The sequence below is a fragment of the Takifugu rubripes genome, chromosome 2 (assembly GCF_901000725.2).
Source record: "Takifugu rubripes chromosome 2, fTakRub1.2, whole genome shotgun sequence".
Classification (NCBI taxonomy): domain Eukaryota; kingdom Metazoa; phylum Chordata; class Actinopteri; order Tetraodontiformes; family Tetraodontidae; genus Takifugu; species Takifugu rubripes.
The window spans coordinates 11,650,459-11,669,544 of NC_042286.1; the positions used below are offsets into that span (position 1 = coordinate 11,650,459).

The 19,086-nt window shown below is 47.1% G+C and overlaps 1 long non-coding RNA gene across 1 annotated transcript in view; it reads left to right on the forward strand.

Annotated features, from left to right (window-relative positions):
• Window positions 1-18,778, forward strand: part of LOC115248882 (uncharacterized) — a 31,540-nt gene extending 12,762 nt beyond the window's left edge. Inside the window, exon 3 of the long non-coding RNA XR_003887604.1 lies at window positions 18,689-18,778. This is a non-coding gene — a long non-coding RNA (uncharacterized lncRNA). The remainder of the gene's footprint in view (window positions 1-18,688) is intronic.
• The last annotated feature ends 308 nt before the right edge of the window (window positions 18,779-19,086 follow it).

Here is a 19,086-nt window from a genome sequence, read left to right on the forward strand (position 1 = left end):
CAAGATGGAGGCATCAAAATTCGAAAAACACAAATTCTAATAAAGCCCGCCGCAGCGTTTTCACGGCAAATTACTCGCAGAAAGTATCCAAACGCCGCCATTCCCCGTCTGTATTTTCACATAAAATTGACGGCCGTCGGGTTTCTCGGGCTGTGTCCTGGCCCGCCGTGGATGTAATGACAAATGGTTGCTGGAGGCGTGATGGCTGTTGGAACGGTGTCCTCTGTCACTGCTCTAAACTCGATGCTACGGTTGGGCAAAAGGTTGGAAACAGCTCATCTCACATGGGCCACAGCACTACTTACACTGTCCCCACCTATATAACCCTGATGATAATTAAAGATAGGCCTGGGAAACCTCCAGCTACGCTGGTCAAGGAGCTCCCATGCACTTTTTTATCACTTCACTGAAGAGTCTCAGAACCAGCTGTGTTGAGGGATCCGGAGATTCAATATTTTCCTGACAGTTTAATATTTTACTCGGCGAAATTCTCTGTGAATTCTCATTAGAGTCATTACGATTCATTTGACGACGGACCGCGAGCGGCGCAGCACGAGGGCTTTCCTGCTTAACAGGTTTGTTCTGCACTACACCGAGCTCTGGAAAACGGCTTATTCTGCCACTTCCATCCTGAGCTCCGCATTAGTCTGGACCGCAGTCTCGCTGAGAGCAAGGGTCCACACAGACAGAGCACATGCGCTTCGGCAGCAGTTGATGTCTTAATAGAGGCAGGATCTAATTTAGTTGATCCTCTGACATTTATCCTTTAGGTAAACTCTAGCCCTCCCCTCTCAGTCCCTGTAGCCCCCTTTGCTAACAGAAAGGCGCGGGCATATTTTAAGAGTCTGGCTTCATATCTCGGAGTGCCCTCCGGGACACGCGATGACTCCTCTCCGGTTTGTAGTGAAATGCTCCACATCTGATGTTATTTTCCAAGCCCTTTGTGATCCGGTACAGCAAGTTCCGAGGGAGCGGGCCCTTTCCGAAATGGTGGCTACATTCTTAGCTACATTTATTTTCGTGCGATGCAGAAAAGCAGGACAGAAGAGCAAAACAGAAGTGCAAAAAACGCGTCAAGGAAGCCTCTAAAACAACATGCGCAAGCATGGTCAGAGGTGGCAAGATTGTGTGTGCGTGTGTGTGGACCGGGAGAAGCGACAATCAGAACCTCCACGACGTGGGAGGGAGGTGATGGCCAGCAGGAGGGACACGGGCAGAGTAGCGATAACAGATTGAGCTACTCTGATAAACTCATCTAATGGCCCCGCCTGTCCCTCTCCCCCGTCTTTACTGGTGGCGGATTAGAAACCTGGATAAGGACAAGCAAACACTGGCAGCTCCTCTGAGCAAGCAACAAAGAGAAGGAAGCGCCGGAAGATGGAGAGAGAAGGAGGGAGAGGAGAGACATGATGAGAATGAAGGAGAGGAGGACAGAGGCAGAGAGGGAAGAGAGGCAGAGAGGACAGTCAAGGAGTGGCACTTACCATCGTTTCTCCGTCCACGCCACCACCGCCACCAACGTTGCCATGCCTCACCTACAAACCCCGCCGTCCCCCTCACAGGCCGCCGCGGGTCTTTTTAAAAAAAACTCTATCGTCTACCCTCGACGATGAGGTAACCGATCGACTGGACTGCTCTGTGAGCGTGAACCGGATGATAGGTTCAAGTGGTGGGCTGCAGCAGGTGTCAGAGCGGGGCCTAATTCTGTGTGGTTAACGGCTAGCCGTCACACACGCGGGACAGTGTAAACATGGATTACGTTGATGTCTCAATCGCAGCGTGGCAGAGTGACAGACAGGCCGCTGACGGCGACTGTAGCATGAAGGCGCCGCGAGAGATTCCCATGAAGGAAACCAGAAAAATTGGATTTTGGGTGTGAAGGTACAAGGATTTTGACCAATCGCCTTAGTTTATTTGTGTTTTACCCTCTTCCTTTGCAATCCCAGTGTCCCCAGTGTCCTCCTGAGAGGAGCGGGACGTGAAAATGTTGGCTTCACTTAAATGCGACCAACACATTTCTGCACAGTATAAAATACAACAGAGGACAGGAAAAATAATGAAACATTAAAAAAAAAGAAAAGGCTGGTGTCTGAAAGCGGTAGCCATTTAATAACTTACTGGTTTCCGCGCGCACGGCTCCATTCTGTCAAGCCTCCATAAAGAGTTACACGTGTTCTAAATGAGAGGCCGCTGTGTTGTGCTGAATGAGGGTAGAACCTCACACCTTTCTGCCACTGGACCCAGTCTCCTAATAGAGTAGGCTAATGTAGCCACGCAAAACGAAAAGCAAATAATTATATCCAGCTTTAAAGCCCCTATTAGTGCAATTGTGTGCGAACATTGGAAAATTGTACACTTAGTAATTTGTCCATTTGATTATGGCTCCTGAGTATGTGTGATTAAAATAGTGTAATTATATCTACTGTATTGCATTTGTGCTCTGAACAAAACACCGGGGGAAAAAAATCTGACAATTGTGCAACTGTAGTGACAGTTTGATTGACTCGACACAATGCCATATGCTGCAGTAAATTAACAGAATGTTCCATTTGCTAAATTGATCCATGAAAAGGATTTACCCAGAAGGGTGGAAAGTTCAGCCTGCACACAGCTTTTACAGTGCAACAGGGGCGATACTATTAAAAAGAAAACCATTGACTTCTACCATAGTGCTCCTTTTAAGATTGTCTGAACAGGAAGTATTAAAGAACGGCCCGGGGGAGGGGGAGGGGGGGGTTAAAAAAGCTTTATTGAAACATTGTCAAAGGAATAACACAAATTGCTCGGCACAATTATGTTTCGTAATATAGTTGACAGGCTCGTCTTTCCCGGCAGAAACGACAATGTCACACTTCTGAGGGCCAGAGAACTTGACACTAGAACACGAGGCTTCACGCTGTATCGTCAAGAGCGGCAAACAATATGCACTCACAGCGTGCGCTGCTCAAATCCCGGCGACAAGCTCGACTGATTGTGCCTTTCCCGCAACTATTTGCGACTGACAAAGGCCTGCGCACCTCGTGGCCGTCGACTATCGCTATCTGGTATCTTCCCTATATCTTAGCGGGGGGGGCAAACAAACAGGCAGTAAATATCTCCCTCGCGCCGTCTCCGCACGTTGTCAATCACGCGTACAAGTGCACACCGCGCTGCGTTGGAGAGCGCGGGGTTGAACTAATCCAGTAAACACAACAAATGCTCCAACCTGTGAAAAATGGCATCAGAAGATCCAGCCCCCAGCCGTGAGACAAACGCTGGAAACGGGGTAAGCGAACGACTCCGGCGTGGGCGTGAAGTGTGAAATAAGTCTCCAGCTGAGCCTTTATGTGTGGTGAGTCCCGTGCGAAGCAAGGACAATCGTATTTATTGATTTAGTCATTAGCTAGCAAACAGGTCGCCACTGAATTTACCCATTACGAAAAACTGCGTCACTTGAAATTCATAGCAGCCAAATTAGTGCAACTATTGTTGGCTTCAGAGTAAATCTTTCAGCAGCATGCTTGTCATCATGGCAGTTATCCTGCCAGCGTTTCCCTCTGAACAAAGAAACGGGAGACTAATTATCGAAAGATCCACACCAACTAGTGAGTTAGCTAAACATTGTCAACTCTAGCCAAATTCCCAATCTTCCCCTATTAATTAAGCCATTTATTCGCCCACCACACTAAGTGCATAATTAAATCACTGCCTCCTGGGTGTTGCAGCGGGTAATCTGGTGCAAAAATACCACGCCTCGACAATGTGCGCCGGCTGATAATAATGGAAATGGACGGCAACAAACACAGCAAGTCACCGCGGCCGACCAGCTTCACAAACACAGAAAACGCTCTCGTGCATTGGTTTGATCTGAAGCCGGTTCCACTGTAGGAAAACCAAACCTTTCCCTGCTTAAAGTTACCCCAGAATCAATTAACCCAGGCAAAGAATCTACTCAGTGATATTTTATTAGCAAGTAATTAGGCCGGCACAGTATGGGTCACTGTGGAAGGCGTCAAATTTAAGTGCCGATTCACTCACTCTGCTTTAAAATGAGTGGAATATGTTTTCCTCCTCTGACTAGTTCTCCGTTGTAAATTTGGCGGGGGGGGGGGGGGGGGGGGTTCGAAAAAAAAGGTTTTAAAACATGCAATTAAGCGCAATTTAAAAGCTTGAAAAACAAACCGCTCCTTATACGAAAATACGTACGAAAAAACACCTAGTGTGTTGGCAAATGCTGTTACGCTCGTCTCAGCACAAGACTCCACCGGCTCCAGCCAAGTGTTTAAATTCCTGAAGAGTCTCCAGAAGAAATTAGTATGTAATGGCCACACTCTACAAGAAGAAAGACCCATTATGGCTTTCCACTGACTGTACTTGGCTTTCATTTGTGAGCTAAATGGATGCACGTGAAGGTGAGAGTTCACTAGCCATTCAAGTATTTGGCTTTAACTGGCTCCAGCACTCTTGCTTTAATTCAAGCAGAAGGACAAGTATGAATAATCGCTGTGGATAAGACTTATCACGACCGGTGGCGAAGCCGTACTCGTGCACGCCCCCACCCTGAAAATGGCTGCTGTGGCCAACCACAAATACGATTTACATCCTGCCTTTTTATTTAGCAATTTGCCAGCTTTTGTGGCTGTTATCTGATTTTATGTCGTTAGCTATGCGCCGTATTATTTTGATGCAAATTTCCTTCCCAGTCTCTCGCGTTCTAATTTCAACATTTGTTTATCAGAGTTGGACGAAAATAGCTGGTGAGAAACGGGGGTAACTCTAATCAGCGTAAAATAGAGTACCAAATATTCGGTGATTGCGACTCCGAAGAGGCTGGCACATTATACCGGGGAGTGAGGAGACATAACATGAGGTATGAGGTGTTGTGGGGGGAGAGAAATGACACCCCGGCTGAATCCTGAAAACCTGTTTTTTGAGGAGACATGTCTGTCATCGGGCCGCTGAGGAAGGAGTGGCTTGTTCATTTAAATACACAGGAGCGGACGGCCAAACCCGCTAATACAAGTCCCCCGGGGGGGTTCATCCCATGTAATATATGCACAGGCTAATTTATTGCGCCAGCACTAATTTCCATCGCTTGTGCTAGGAGTTGCCTTGCTAATTACGGAGTCTTTTTTTTTTCCCCTTCTTTTAAGCATTTTTTCCCCCCTATCTAATTCATAATTGCACATCCACATTCAGGGCAGGGTTTGTGCAAATGAGATGGGGCCTTGCCATTTGGCATTCATGGCCCCCCCACACCCAGGTGAGCCCACGTAGGAGAAAGCAACGTTTCATTCCCCTCCAAAAAAAAAAGGGAAAAAAAAGAAGGACGCCCAACCTTGTAATCACAAACGCTCACATCTTTGATGGGCTTTACCTCGAGAACTGCAGTTCCAGACAGACTGGTGTGTAGTTCGGTTTGGGGCTTTAATTAGGAAAAGTTAACTGTTAGATGAAAGCTGTCACATCTGCGATACGTGCTGCCAGTTCAGTGGACGGATCCCAGGGGGGTCTGCATCAAAAGGTCCCCCCCTGCTGCGCGGACCCACTCTAGCATGTTCTCAGGCGCCAAATCAGGCCCTCTGAGTGGCAGCAAATGTGAGGGGACGGCAAGAAAAACAGGCAGAGGCAAAGACACGAGCTGGCCACAGAGGGGAGAGGAGGAGGAGGAGGAGGAGGAGGAAGAAGGGAGAGAGAAGAGAGGAAAGAAAGTGAGAATATCACAGAGCAGCTCGCCCGCATTTCTTTTTGTGTGTGTGTGTGTGTGTGTGTGTGTGCGTCTTGTTAAACGGAGAACAGAGCACAGGCGCCCAAAGATCTGAGGGAAAACAGTGTCGCTTAACAAGACATCACTGGCTCATCATTAGCAATTTGTCGAGGGCATAATTTTCGCTCGCTCCTTGCATAATAGGTGCCCTGGGATATTGCCGAGGCTTTTGTTTGCCCTCATTTGGCCATTTATTTACTTGGCTCGTGTCACAAAAGAGATGTGGCCACCACGGGCTGGAGCCAGGACAACCCCGCTATGGCTCCACATCACAGCCCCATTAAGATGGAGCTCCTTTAATTGACTCCCCCAGCTCATCGCCTGACCTGGACCCTCACTGATCCCCCCCCCCCAGCCAATAATGGCCCTTGTCTCGCGCGGCAGAGCTCAGATGCTCCCGTTCCGCTGACTCTACCTGTTGTAACCGACGGCCTCGTTAGTGGAGGGACTCCTTTGTTTTCACACCTTTTAAAGTGCTGCACATTCGGCCGATTTGGTATTTCGTTGTGATCTCTCTGCACTTTTCGTCTCGCGTTTTCCAAAAGGAAAATGAAATGAAATAGCCGGCTCGACCTGCCGTGGCAGCCTTAAACCCGGTCAAACGGCTGCGTGGCTATCGGCGCCATTAATCACAAAAAAAAGCGGTGTAATTTCACCGCGCCTGTTTCCTGTTTACCAACAGTCACAGATGGCACAGCCAGCCCTCCGCTGAGGAGCTCTCACGCTGTTGCTCCATCGGCCCTGCTTTCTGTGGCCCCACTGTGACGGCGCCGACATTGAGCTGTCATTTACATTCAATAGACACATACACCCCGGATGGATGAATGAGCGAACGGATGGATGGCCCGAGTCATGGCAACAATGCGGCTATTTGAAAAAGCAAAAGGTCGTTGTTTTTATTTTTTCTTGGTTTTTTTTTCCCCCCCTGGAAATGGAAAGAAATTGATGATGCTAGCTCAGCGCTGCGCTGACAGATTGCAAGGACTATAATGACTTGCTTACACCATCTGAGGAGGGCTGACTTCCTGTGACTTGCCCCCTTTTCCACCCTTCCTCCCTTTTGAATGACAGCATTCACATTAGCGTAACTGTACGGCGATTGTGCCCGGCGTTGAGGAAATGAAAAACAAGTTTTTGACCTTTGCATCCCGCGAGTAGCTTAGCCTGACGCGCCGCCGGCTTCCCCTTTAGACTCGCGCCTCAGCGGCACGTCCACGCGGCGTTTTGATTTTTACAGATATTCAAGTCCTTCACATAAACACCAAACTGCTTTAATGTATTCCATCCATAGCGCCGACGGAATTTGCATGAATTTAAATGGCTTAAATCCAGGCTGCCCGCTAGTCCTTCATCGGGCGTGAAGTGTGTTAAACACGCACACGTGCACGCAGCGGCCCCGCGTCCTCTGCTTTGACGGGAAGCTGTGCGGCAAGGCCAAATGAGAAGATAGTGAAATCGATTTCCACATTGTGTTTCACACCCTTTCATCAGGCCCCGGCCCCAGTGGCTGGAACGCTTGTGATTTCAAAAGCACTTAACATACGCCAGCCCCTTTGTTCTAGAAGCAAACTACTTCTGAGGAGACATCAATGCAAATAAAACCAACAAGCAGAGAGAAGGGAAACTCAAGCTGAAGAACAGCTAAATTACCCGTAGTTAATACATCTTCATCCCAATGTCTCTCCCTCTCTCTTCCTCTCTCTCTCTAGCACACCAAAGATGCTCAGCGCTAATGATTTTCTGGGTATTAAAGAGGCACCCACTGCTGTCACTCTCATATGAAACAAGACAACAGATTATTGTCAAAATCGCCCACTGTGAACACCCGAATGATACTTAAAAAATAATGACGTTCTTAACCGCACTCATTAACGGCGCAGCGCGGGGAAGAACAATGCTCTCCTCCAGGAATGCCAAATAGATTTTAAATTAGAGCCTGAAGCGGAGAGGCAATCAGTTCTGGAAAAAAAAACAACACGGAGGATGGAAACAAAGCATACGGTGCGGTGAGGTTTTGGTTTTGGAACGGACGTCTATGGCAGGAAAAATTCTCGCCCATGTTAATTCCACATCTGGCCGATTTTAATTGTAACTACGTGAGAGAATTCCAAGGAAGATAAAGTTCCTTGGATTCATGCTCTCGCCCAAACAAAAGTTAGCTAGCGTCTGTCATGTAGATGCGTCCAACCGAAGAAAGCGGTGATAATTATTGTTGTTTCCCCACTGTTCTTCACTTCAAACGTCCTCTGCATTTGCCCTGTATGTTGATATACATCTGTTGTGTTTTCCCCGCTGAAATAATTGGCACCACACGGCAGAAGCAGGAAAGTTGCCGGTGCTGTTCCGCGTCCAGGATGGCACGTGACGGAATTTTGTCTAATTTAAAACGCTGAATTTGGGGCTCACAGCAGGACGAGGAGGCTGCATCAACAAGTTGCCGGTGATAAACCGAATCCTAATTTCCATGATAGAGGGGAGCGATTCAAACGCTTCGCTATAAACGGACAGTAAAGCAGGTCTAACGCTCCATAAGTCAACCCTCATAATGACAGACTATTTTCAATAGGACAACTACGGACACAGTAGGATTGTTTAGTTCTCAGTGAGCCGGAGGGAGTCTTTGTCAGCCAGGCATAAATAACACAGTGTTGATTGTTCCGTCAAAGTTAAGCTGGCAACTCAGGGAAGCAGTTATTTATCTAATGACAGAGGTTCTATAACAACAATCAATCCTCCTGCAGCCTGGTGAGTGTGTGTGTGTGTGGGGGGGGGGGTTAGTGGGATTGAACAACATATGTCATCTTTCTAAAAGACAGGAACAGGGATTCTCACTGGGGGTGGAATTCAAATATGTTCTTTCTGCAAAACTTCAGATTTTGATGCAGTAATTTTTAATTATTTCCGAATGTTTTTGGCACAGAATGGGACGTTCACTGGAAAAGCAAATCTGAAACAAGGTCAGAACTATACCACCCATTAGGATACTGTATATGTGATATTTACACGGACCTTCCTCTTTCTCCTCATTTATTGCACCTACGCTCCAAAGTGCGATGGGTAATTCAATAGTTAAAAGGCTCATATGTAAATGCAAAATGTGGACAAAAAAGAAAATTCTCCACTTGTGCCAGAACATTTAGCTAAATGCTCCGTTCTAAAGCAACACCGCCAAGTGGGTCAGTGTCGCAGCCTTCCTGCAACCTTGACGCATCGTCGTCATCGATCCGCGTCGGAAGGAATCGCCTTTAATGTGACACACATAAGAATGAGCGGGATGATGTTGTGAAGCCTGGAATGACGGTGTTTCCTGGCAGGAATGGGCTTGCACAGCGTCAGTATCCTGAACTGGGAAATGTCCCATCGGTTTGAACTGCAAATCAACAACCTTCTGTATTTAACGTGGACATCAGGAAACACTCGCTGTCCGTGATGTTTTTATCTAATGTCCAAGTGCCCTGAGACCTTGATGGGATGGCTTTGATTGGGTGTCTGTTTATGAGAGGGAGGACAGTTGGAACAATGGCCTGGACGGGACACGCGACAAATATCATCCATAACATTAAAATGGCCCCTATTGTCATTACGGACACAGAGATTAAATTCATCTCGTCAGGCGTAAGTGTGGCTGCTGCCTCAATAGGCCGATGCCAAGCAGCCAGCCAAGAAGATTAGCAGGGCACTGATATCATTACTTCCGCCTATCAGGGATTTTGCAGGGAGGCAATTGTAATTTCTAGGCTTATTAATTCAGACTGGGTGGAGAGAAAGCTCAGTGATAAAACTGCCGGTGATGGCGGCGGCGGTGGCGGCGAGAGCTGTCACTGTGACACTGACCAAATGCCAGTGTGCCCCCGTCCCTGTAATCCTGCCTAATGGAGGTTAACACACCATACAAAGAGGTCCTCATTAACGATCACAACAGTCGGCGCATTTGCATTTTTAACTTATAAAATTTGGTCGCAGAGAAAATCGAAACTGGAGAGGCGGTAACTTGTGAAAATGAAGTGCGGCGGCAATGCGGGGGGGAAGTTATTGGGCACGCACGGAAATGCGAGGACACACATAACGCGTGGAGTGTGTTTTTTAAGCCGTGTGGAGGAGAGGAGAAGCAATCTTGAGGGTGACAGGCAGGCAGATCCTCTTGGCAATTCAAGACATCTGCCTCTCCTGCCCGGGTAGCCCGTGCCAACGCTGGCGCCTGCAGAGAGCCCTGTTCCGAGCGCACTAAAGCCTAGAAGTGTTTGTCTAGCCTAATAAATATTGCACAGCGCTTCCTCTTAATCTCATTAATGTTCATGCATGTCTGTAGATATAAACAAGGGATGAGCATTAAGCCCTTAAAAAAAGAGAGACTGCTGCCAACAACACCGCCGGCTTCCTCCCTGGATACACAGCCGCGGACGGCTCCCTTTAAGCCAGCAAGACACAGAGCGACAAAAGCACACAGGCATTACTATCTGCTCCCCAACACCTGAGTTCATCCCCTGCTCCATTTGTCTCTGCAAATCCAGGCAGAGAGTTCGGCTGCTGTCACATTTGGGCCAGATGAAGATATCCGCAGCTCTGTTTGGCAATATGTCTCCCTAATTATGCCTAATTTGTAGACCAAATAGCTGCTTATCACCCCCACTGTCTGTGACAGCTTAATAATCTCTAACCCCAGTGTGGGTGTGGGGTGTGTGTGTGTGTGTGTGTGTGTGTGTGTAAGAGCGTGACCAGGACCTTAATATGATTTGTGTGTTTTGGTGTCATGGCTTAACAGTTTTTAAAGCCATCCCCGTGATAAGTATCATGTTATTAGGGAGTTACATATTTGACTTTATTTTACTCAAAGGAAGAGCCAATGTGACCAATTGTATTACAATAACGGCATTAATCAGGGTCTCCTGGGAGGAGGAGCAAAGGTGATTTGCATTGCTGCAGCTGACAGCTCATGCTAATCTATTGAAATCCGTAGAGACGCTCTCGTGTCGCCGGTGGAGCAACAGAACCCAACTGGAGGGTTTGGAGTACTTCCCTTATAGAAAAGCCTGTGGATCTTCAATAATGATAAAAATGGGTCCGCAGAAATCCTAAACAACGTTTGTTTTGGGGTTTTTTCCTCTCTCTTCCCCTCACACATTCCTCCGTTCCATTCCCATAGCGCGATTATGCGTGCATACATGCGTGTGCAACATAAGGAGGGGGGTATGGGAATGGAGGCAGCGGTGGGTGAGAGGGCCCTGATGGCCCTGCAATGAAATCCGCTGGAGCTTGCCTCTACCAGCTGCAATTATCATTAAGCCTCCAATGGAACCGGTCCACTCCAGAGGCACCTAAAAGCTACCGTGGACCCACACATAATATTGTATTAAATGGGACCAAAAAAATCAATACACAATGCAAATGAAAAGCAGGGGAGTAGGATCCACTCAGTATGCATATTTCCTGTCAAGTACACTTTCTGACCCGCTGAACGCTGTTCGCGGCGGAACTCAGTACTTTTGAAAATTACTGATGATCTCTTGTTATGAGCCCCTATCTGCCTGCCTGGCACTATTTGTGATACGGTTGTCTGGCCGTGCGTGCTGAAAACCTGCTCGCTTCCTCGCCCGGCTGAAAGAGTTCGTCCGTGAACCGACGAGAATGTGCGGCGTGCGTGCCTTTTGTGCGCAGTAAATGGAAATGTTGATAAATACTTCCTTCCGTGAAGCACTTCTTTCGCCGAGACTGCGCGCGGCGCACGACGGCCCCAGAGAGCTAATTATAAGAGGGATGAGCTGGGGGTGAGGGGCGGGGTGGGGAGCTACTTATTTTGCAGCTTTTCTTTCCATTGTATGGACACAATATTTCTGGAATGTAAACATTCGTGCTGCTTTTGAGGCGTGTGTGTGTGTGTGTGTGTGTGTGTGTGTGTGTGTGTGGGCAGTGGAGGCGATGAGCAAACGCAGCCATCTTATTCATTAATGGCTATACAGCTGCCCTCCCCCAGCTTCCTGGGTTTTTTTTAAATGCAAATATAATACAGCCCCTCTAATATTTAATATTGCTACAAATTCATCAGCCATCACATTAATGGAATAACATCACTTGGTTTGGAGCTGGTTTAGCCAAACACAACTGATCACTGGTCAGTTTGAATCCTATTAATACCATTGGTGCTGATAAACTGTACCCCATATATTTATATATATACAGTATATAAGGAATGAGATATTAAAGGGTAAAAGTAGGTTAGACTGTATTTTAAAAGATGGATGGATGGATGGATGGATGGATGGATGGATGGATGGATTGATGGATGGATCGATTACATAACAGAATTATGTAGATTATGGGTACAAGTACTAGTTATGTTAAACGGCTCGTGTCACAGAGCCAGGGAAGGACATTCGGAGACATTACTTTAAGAAAATATAAATCCTGAGATCATGACCCAGAAAGTCCCTTTATGTTATGTTGATTTGTGGATATATTTTTTTCTCTTCGCATGGATTAAGGTTCCATTCACAGATGCTATTTTAACCACGCAAAAGCAGCAGCGTTCTTAGATTTTGTGGACGATTTCATCTGAAATGATTTGCGTTTGAAGTTATAACAGGCTCTTGGCTTCATCATAGAGGTCTTTTATAGAAGCTCAGGACATTGACAAGGACAGGTGTGGAACTATTTTCTATAATCATTTATTCTGTGCGTATTTTAATACATTAATACATTACTAAACATCAGAGGTCGTGTAGATGGTGGAGACAGTCCATCATGGTGGGACGGAGTCTTTAAATGTATGTTCTCCATAGCATACAAACAGATAAGTGTTTATCAAACCTTTAGCCACGAGGTCATGGCCAAAATAACCAAGTCCTCCCTCCCCCACTCAGCCTCACAGAAGCTGTTTATTCTCTAACACACATCTCTTCTTTAAATATGTACATATTAAAGGTTTGTGGAAAATAAATCTGTAAAATGTTATTTACGTCTGTGTATGCCCTGTACGAGGCAGCGTCCCTGCTATAATTAACCCTCATCTAATGCTCTTGTATTTCTCAGGTGACGCCTTGGTCCCTGGTTTCATCCTGTCATTACCCCCCCTCCCCATCACACTTGTGTTTTTCCCCCTCTGTTGCTGGAGGAACATTTGTGTGTGTGTGGTTTTCTTTTTAGGTCAATGGTTATGATGTGAACTCATTATCAGAAAGGTCAGTGCTATACATAAATGTATAGGCTGTAGCAAGCGCGGTGTGGCTCCGAGAAGGGTCTCAGGATGCTTAGAGGGCCTCGCCCTGGGAGGAGAGAAGGGCAGACCTCACAGGAGGTTCACAGGCGCTGACTGTCCGTCTCAGCCTGTCGGCCAATCCCGTGTCCCACTTTGCTGATTATGCGCACTCCCCGCGCTGCGCCGGTGACACTCCACAGGGAGAGAGGCAAAGAAGCGGGGTTTTCTACATTGTTGTGTCTAAATAATGATGTTGGAATCATGAACAGAGCTACCTGCTATTCCCTTCAGAGTTTTAGTTCACGGCCTGCTGCCTCTTTGGTCAAAGCTCCTGTCTCTAATGACCCGTGTCAAAGAATCGCCCGCGCAGCCGTAATGACGTATCATACCTCATCACTTAGACCTCACACTGACAACCGGAATCATAGCAGCAAGTGTTGCTGCCGGATCAGGCCACCGTCGGGACACAGTGACGGGTGATGGGAGACAGGGGGAGCAGGGGAATGTGTCCGAGCGCCGAGCGCCGGGATGACAGATGACTGAAGATAACTAGCGAGGAACCGCCGCATCGCTGCTCCTCACACAGGGTTCCATTCTTGGGCCCAGTTTTTGTTCATTCACACCCTTGCCCTTTAAAAAGTCATATCCTGCCCTGTTTGGATAAAGAGCACTTTCTGTCTGTATGGGTCCTGTCACTGCCCTCTTGTTTCCTTCAATGAGGGGGGGTTTAAGCTGCCGTAGTAGATGTGTAAAACCCTTCCTTCTCTGATGGGGCGAGGGTGAGGACCACCAGCGTACTTGGCCCCTCTGCCCCATGATACACCCAAAACAAAAGAGCATTGAGAGTCCCTTTTATGGTCGCCCAACCTTCGAGGTACAAACCCCAACTGGACTAACTTCCTGTGCCGCACTTTGCTGTATATTTATTACCCTTTTGCTGCCGATGACACGTCCTTTGGGCTTGAAGATGGAGGATTGCTGAATGAGTTAACTTTGTGGACATTTGACAGTGGCTATTGGTGGTCCACCTCTGAGCCTGTCCTGACACAACGGGTGTTTTGTTCCGGATTGTTCCCTGTATCTACCCTCTGTTCTTCTCGTTGTCTTTCGCTTCCGTCTTCCCAATCGACTTTCCTGAAAAAATGTCCGCTTGAGGACATGCTTTTCATTTCAGTGTCTTTTTATCCCCTTCGGTCCATCATTTTTTATACTTCGACAGTATGTTTCTGTAGCACCAGCCCCCACTTTCTATGCTCAGCCCAGCCGCTGTGCCCCAGCCCTGCCTGTCCCGCAGCAGATTTAGCTTTTGTTGGCGAGTGTTAATAGGATTAAAATGGGTTACTTGCCCAGTCACACAGAGCTTCAAACCATCCCTAAATGTAAGTGTCTCATGGGGGTCGGTGGTGATGTGGGGGGGGGGCATTGTGGTTCTGCCTCCCCGCCCCTCTGGCAGCCATCCTGATCGGTGGAGAAACCCCAGGCCTGATGGGGTTGCAAAGGTTTGGCCCGGAGGAAAATCCGTAGGATTATGTCAGCACTCATTACAATGTACACAAAGACCGCAGGATCAGTCGGAGCACAAACGGAGCAGTTAAGTCAAATAGGGTGGGCCAGGGTGGGCCAGGGGATTCTCCGCTTCCACCCTGACATTGATTAGCCTTTGTGCTCTGCAACTCGCCAGCTCCAGGCGCAGCCGGCGGCTTACCAATCAGCGGCGTCTAAGGTTTTATCGGCAACGCTTTTGACTTTGAGTTTTCGCTTTAATATCACGTCCTAGATTAACTTGACCTGCGACCATTACCCGTTTTATAATTTTACTAAATAAAGCAAGAGTTTAGATCCAGCCGGAGGCGCAGGGCACCGACAACAGCCCCCACAGTCAGGCAGCAAACTGGCAATCTACACTATTGTGATGATGTGTGGCCACGATGCTCTTGAGTAGCCATGATAATGGCCATGTCCAGTGAAGGTGTATCCATTAACTGCACTGAAGTGTCCGCCGCTGCATTCACACAGTACCCACACACACACACACAAGCAGACACACACACACATGCATACGCCTCATTTGCCTAACTCATAAAATAATGGAAGTAGATAATTAAAACAATAGCACGCACTAAACAGGACAACAGGATGACTATTTCGCAATTCCTCGTTAAAAGGTCATAAATGCACGGTGGGGTGGGGCCGTGCGCATGACTTCGGCAGGGTCCCCATCTGAGGCTGGAATGCTCTGAGATGGATGTTTGTGTTCGTTTCAATAGGCACTCAGGGGCAGCGTTCCCCACGTGCGTTCAGCACATTTTCATACATGACGACGGCGCACTCATCCATTCACCGACACCACACTCGAAGACAGATATATATGCGTGGTGTTCACATGCACGCACACACACACATCATCGTCTGCTGAATGCCTGTGCTTGTGTTAAGCTATGCAAAATGCCCACATTCAAAATTCACTAGTGCTTGTGCATGCAAAAAAGGGCTGATGAGCCTGTGTGTGTGTGTGTGTGTGTGCGTGTGTGTGTGTGTGCGCGCACGCTATTGGGCCATCACTGCACTGATAACACAAACTGTGCACCAAACTGAGACAACCAAGAACTCGATTTCATTTTACTGACCAGTAAACATGTGATCAGTCCACATGCGCACAAATATATCTGTCATGGAGAAACAACATTGTGCTTCGGAACTTTGGAAGACAATTCACTCGGTGCACATGTGGAAGACTCTGTAAAAGTAGCTTCTCAGTGAAGATTGCTCAGGTCTTTTAAGAGCATTAGCAGTCATATGAGTTTTCCATACACGCATCTCAATTTATTTATTTGCCCAGATCAGATCATAAAATCATGAAATTACCCTAAAATTGCTTTTTCAAGAATGCAGTGAACACTCTCTCTCTCAGACACACACACACACACACACACACACACACACACACACACACACACACACATATATATATATGGATATATTTTTTTGCCCCTATCCCCTCCTGTCAGCGTATTCATAAATGTTGCCTGAAATTTTCTTATTCTAGCAATCCTCCAGATAGCCAGAGCCCATTTCCATAGCTTTAAATAATGTCAATCTGGGCAAACCCTGGATTGAAGCCCCTGAGCCGGAAGGCACAATTTCTCCTTTGCCTACAGTCTGATAATTTTCGGAGCTACTGGCAACTTGGGAATTTTGCAGCCTTATCACTTGGGCTCAGCGAAGTTCACTGCCACTAATCGGTGCCGGGATCACTCATTCAAGGATTGCATGATCATGTTTTTTTTTCTGTCCTGGCCAGTGACAGCTGTCTGCATGGGGGCATTAGCAATGCAGATGAAGGAGCCTAATAGGTTAATGTGTACCACATGAGAACGAGGTTTAATCCCCGATGAAATAATCTAACATTTTCAAATTCCTTGATGTGGGAATTGAGACATAGGCTGTGACTCAATTAAGTGCAATGCCGATCAAAGTAAATTTACCTAGAGCATGTGCCCTAGAACCCCTACTGTGCAGGCACGCGTGTGTGCGCGTGCGCGTGTCTGTGTGTGTGTTTGTAAATGAATGTGACAGTGAGGGATATGGCAGCATGCCTGTCCTCATAATGCTCCAGGCAAACCCCGGGCGGCAATAACATCATCATGACAGGACCTCTGACTGCCTATTTATTCTCCTTACTTACCTCACTGCTCAAATAATGTCAAACACACGGACATGCACACACCGGCGCGAGGGCCCGCACACCCACACATTTGAAAATGAATAGCCTTACCCGCAGAACCTGCAGAGAAGCGATAACTGAGACTGTGTGAGCAGCCTGCGTCACAGCGGCAGTGTTTTCAGTCTAATTGGAACTAAGTACCAGACACATGTGGGAGCAAATATATGTGGCGATTCATATGCATGTGGTCGGGCTGGGATATATTTCTTATTCAAATCTAAATTGAATGGGGGTTGGCTGAATCCATTGCAAATGTGGCGCTAATGTTGGATACTATCCTGCATCGTGCCCCATGATTACTATTAATAAGCTCCTGCCATGTGTACATCGGGGGACCCTAAACAGTGCCCTGTAATGGAAATGGAACATCGGGGATGTGTGCGTCCATGACTGTATATGTGTGGACCTCTATCAGGGTGCAGCTGGCCATTAGGGTCCTAGGGCGGTGCTTTGCTCTTGCCGCTGTATTTCTGTCAGTTATTCTCTAATGTGTCACTCTGACCACCGGCACTTTGTTAGAGGACAAAAACATTTCCTCATTGCCTCTCAGACAAGTGTGTGTGCGAGTGAGGTCGAGACTGATTTCTCAAAGCAGGTAGCGAGTAATGAAAGACACACTCCAAGCGTTTGCGGATTGCCAATCGAGAGAGGAGATTTCAGAAATAAGCACCGTTTGGGGGTGGGAAGCATCAAAAAAGCACCAATTACTATCCCCAGACAGTTACCTCTCCAAATGCCACACACACACACACGTGCGCGCGCACACACACACTAAAATCAACAATGAGACAAACTGAACAATCATCTGCAACTAGCTATCAACAATACAGCCTAATATGCAAAAATGCCAATTAAATGTGTTAGCATACGCTGCTTTTTGTTTGTTTTTTTTGCGCGATATGCTAACATCTGTGACATTAAACATGTCTCTCTTTATGTAAAACAGAGTCTGGGAAATGAATACGCAATCTACCACTGTGTTTTCATCATTAGTGCGCTTCAGCACGCGGCTTTGCTGCCTCCCGAGCTGCCTGAGTGGGGAGCGAGAGGAACATTTGTGTGCCCTCGCTTGCCAAATTAATTCTTGTCTTGACATCTTAATTCTCAGTTCTTGTGTGTGGTCAAATCAGCCTACTATAGAAAAGCAATCAAGCAATTATTCCCAAATTATATTTGCCCAACACACACTGATTGGTTATTCTTTTCTTATTGAGTAAGCTCATTAATTCTGAGCAGCTTGCTTGTTATGCCTCTGCCATTACTCCTTTCCCCTCTCATCCCTTCGCTCCCTATCTCTGTCTCTCTCTCACCCCCTGCTCTTCATCATGCATGCTCACTCCCTGTGCCCCCCTCCCCACACGCACACACACACGCACACACATGCACATCCTTCCTTCTCTCTCCAGCAGCCTATCTTCCAGTCCCAGCCTGCTGATGTTTTGGAGATGACATACACTACAAAAGCCTCATGATCTGTGGCATTGTCTAGTTGGCCAATTACTATTCCCATCTCTGATTAACTTTGATGTGGAACCTAATGAGATAAGGCAGCTTATCAAGGCTGCAGCTGATAGCGCTCTCATTTATTCCTGTGCCTGGCACCCAAGCAAGTGACACACAAAAAAAAAAAAAACTAATGAGGAGGAGTTTGCATGTGAGCTCAGGTCCGAGGGTGAACGGTGAGACGGACCGGGGCTTTGCCGCGCGGGGGAGCGGGGGACACACGCATAACAGCGGAGTGCGGCTCACCGCAGAGGTTCCCTGCGTGTGACTTCCTCTCTCCCCGCCTTTCCCTCGGTGGCCCCTCATCCCTTCTCCAGGCTCTAATAGTGCAGCTAATTGCTCAGGTTGTTTACTTGTGAGAGCCGGACGGGAGTGCGTGTACAAAGCCGTGTCCTTCGCCTGATCTCCAAGGTGTGAGACCTTAATTTTCCACTTCTGCCATCTGTGTCTGTTTTTGTTTTGTGTCTGCGCTCATGCGTGTGTGTGTGTGTTTATGTTTTTTATTTTTTATTTTTCCATTCAGAGGCTGGGGAATAATTCAAGAACCTGCTCCATCTTCACTCGTTTTAAAAGATGCACGTTTTTTTTATTGCACTGGAAAATAAAAGCAAGCTCTAATGATTTCAATTAAAAATGATTTTGATATCGTGTCAGCTGTGGCAGTGTTTAAATTCAGCCCTGCTAATTTCTGTGCCACCGCGAGGCAGTATAATAATTACTGTTCTTTAAAAGTCTTGCTAATATTTCCTTATCAACAATACCGCTGCGTCGTAATGAAACAATCCTTTTAAATAATACTTTTATTGTGAAGCAGCCGTATATTCCCACGTCGGAGGGGGAAATAAAAATACCCTGAAGTGAACTGAACTGTGAATTTTCCTGCACGGATGTGTGTAGAGAGGCAGGAAGTGTGTGCCTTTT